This window comes from Sciurus carolinensis, chromosome 6, assembly GCF_902686445.1.
Source record: "Sciurus carolinensis chromosome 6, mSciCar1.2, whole genome shotgun sequence".
Classification (NCBI taxonomy): Eukaryota; Metazoa; Chordata; class Mammalia; order Rodentia; family Sciuridae; genus Sciurus; species Sciurus carolinensis.
Genome location: NC_062218.1, coordinates 6,738,943 through 6,742,237, shown reverse-complemented (window position 1 = coordinate 6,742,237; position 3,295 = coordinate 6,738,943).

The window sequence follows — 3,295 nt, the reverse complement described above, 5'->3', positions numbered from 1 at the left end:
TGGGGAAGTTGTTTTCTCTCAGGATTATATCAGAAAAAACAAATATTTGAAAAAGAGTTAGCTCACTGTCATGTCCTAAAATGTTGCCTCTAACGCCAGAAGTCTAAAGGTAGAAAATCTATATGCAAATGTCCAAATATTTAAATTTTTCTTGTATTAAATCTCTGATAATGTGTTGACAATGGTAAACACAATTTTCTTCTTGCCTTATTTAGTCTTCCCCTTAATACAGATCTGCTGAGGTTTTGATTCATATTGATGTTTTCTTGTTTTAATCAATATTTTCCCAAACTTTTAAGCCACAGGGTTAGCAGAGTTAGAACAGATAATGAAAACAGAATGAATACTACATATATATAATACAGCACACCTATCCATACCCCCTACACACAGACACAAACCCACACACAGACACAAACCCACACACAAATACAATACCTCATAGATGGTAGGCATCTGCTATTGAATGAATGACCAAAAATAAAGTTTAAAAGTTCATAGCTCAAATAGCAATTTTCATTTAGACCAATCTGGTGGTCACGGTTCATTGATAATCACATAAGTACCCATCAGTGACCCAACCTACAGGTGAGTCTCTTGGGCCCTTTTCCTTGTGATCTTGCTCCTCTGTTCACGCTCCCTATTACCATGGCCATCCTGAGCCACCATCTTACCCAGAACCCTTTCTTGTGGTTTTAATGAGAATTTCTCCAAGTGTGAAGGGGCAGGGTGATTGGCATGCATAGTCAGGAACAGGGTGGATCCAAGTGTTGGATAAAAAAAATATATACTCCTGCTCATTACACACTGTTAGGTTGTAATTTGTTATGTGGAAACTCATTTTGAGGATTTTTTTTATTTGATTAATTTTTTATTTGTTCTAGTTAGTTATATATGACAGTAGAATGTATTTATACATTTTAATTAATCATACATAAACGAAGTGTAACTTCTCACTTTTCTGATTGTACCTGTTGCAGGATCACATCAGTTATGGGGTCATATATGCACATGAAGTAATGTCTTAAAGAAAAATTATGCACAATAAAGAATTAAGAATAGAAAAAAGATATGTTTCTATGGAATTTAAAAATAAATAAAATACAAATATTAAAATGCTATTGAATGTTCAAAACAGGGTTAAGTGCTGGAACAATGACATAATTGTGTTACTGTGTAACTTGTCAACTGTGTGACTTATAATTGCCTGTCAGGGCTCCACAATACTTTCCTTGTGATCTTTGACAATATGCTCTTTAATCACTTTCTCTCTCACATCTAAACCACTGTAAGATTTTCTGTACAGAAATTGTCAAAATAATTCATTTTTTATTGTAGAATGACTGACATTTGACTTTGTGTCATTAATAGCCTAAAGCTTTTACTTTAGCTTCACTTCTTGTTGATAATTCCAAGCCTATTGGGGAGACTTGTGAAATCTGGGAAAATCCCTATCCATCTTCTTTCATATATGAGTTATTAAAGGTGTACTGGCTACTTAATAAAACAATGTAGTTTCATACTGAATGCAAACTAAAATTCTGATGAACTGTAGTTTGTGCAATTCCCATCAAAAAGAAAAAGAGTCATGTGTCTGTCATTCTCCACGTTGTCTTCAATTTATTCCTGAGAAGGCAGAACTCGGTTAAATGGGCCAGACTGAGTCTGGACCCTCTGCCAGATCCTCTCACAGCTGGTGGTTGAAGAATGTCCCTCAGAGCAGCTGCTCTGTGTCTTCCAAGCATTCTTTCTTCCTCCGCAGCCAAGTGCTTCTGGGAGCTCCCGGCCACGTTCACATCTACCTCAGCAGTGGCTACGGAGGACAGAACGGTGCAGATGTGACTGACAACTCCACAGTGTCTGCTCACACCCAGACTCAAGGTAAAGGCTGCTCCGTGGTCAACCTCCCCCAGCTGGTCCCATACATATCTATGGAAGGTCAGCAAGTGGAGAAGTGGGAGAGACAGGCCCAAAGTGCTGCTGCTCTCTAGAGCTGTGGTTAGAAAGCCTCAGCGTGTGACGTCTATGCAAAGTGTGACTACGTGAACACATAGCTGGGCCGAGCAAAGGGCCTGTGCACGTGAGGGACACAGCGTCAAAGCTGCATAAACTTCATGGCGGATCTGACCCCATCAGACCCATGGAGAACGGAGCTACTGTGAAAAGTCCTACCATGACCTACCCTAGCACTTGCTCCCCACCACTGTTCCTGGAGCACGGAGACAAGACTACCTTTCAGCTCAAGCAACTGTCACTAACTGTATCTGCAACTCGTAGTCCTTCTTGGTCAGTGTCAGGCAGGGAACATGATTAACCATCCATGGCTGACTTTGGCTCACATGTCCAGCCCTGGTTCAGTCACCTGGGTCTGGGATGGCTAGGCTCATTCTGCAGGGACAGTGCACAGACTCACATTCTCACAGCCAAATAGGAAGCTTGCTAAAACCTACCTAGTGTAATTTCAACCTGTTATTACTTAGCGACACTTCTGCATATGCCCACACCTACTCCCTTCTCCACCACTTCCAAACTCATTACGGTGCCCCAGTCCCTGTATTCTTACTTTGCTCTCTGCCCCTCCTGTTTTATTGACCTCCCTGTCCATCTGGACAGGATGTCCCACTGCATAGCCCACTTTGGTCACCATATCAACTCTGAACTCATTATCCACCCCAACAGAAAACCTTAACTTTGGACCGCCCAATCTCTCCAAATCTTCCCTCTCTAGACTCTGATTTTCAAGGGGAATATCACATGTACTTGCAGATTAGAGCCTGTAAGAAGTCATGGTCTCCAACTGGAGTGTACTCATTCCCGTGAGGCATTCCAGCTGTGACCTCCTCCTCCTCCTCCTCCTCCTCCTCCTCCTCCTCCTCCTCCTCCTCCTCCTCCTCCTCCTCCTCTTCTTCTTCTTCTTCTTCTTCTTCTTCTTCTTCTTCTAAAAACCCAGGCAATCAAGTTGCCTGGCAGAGTTAAAAGAAAAAAAAAAAAGAAATTATAATTTCTAAATGCCTATGACTTTAGGTGATACTGCTAAAATTCCAGCGTTTTCCCTCAGCAGCATGGCGGATGAATGACTACAGGAATTTGACTTCTGAAGGCTTGCTCTAGGATGTCCTGCTGAGAACAGCCCCGAAGCTGTACCCGCTCCTGTGATTCCTCATCATTATGCTCCACCCCACAATCTGGCTCAGAATGTTCTCTCATCTCCAATGTTACAAAGCACAGATAGGAACTGACACACACTTCCCCAGTCCTCGACCTTTATTCCCATCCTATCAGTTCCACCTCTGAA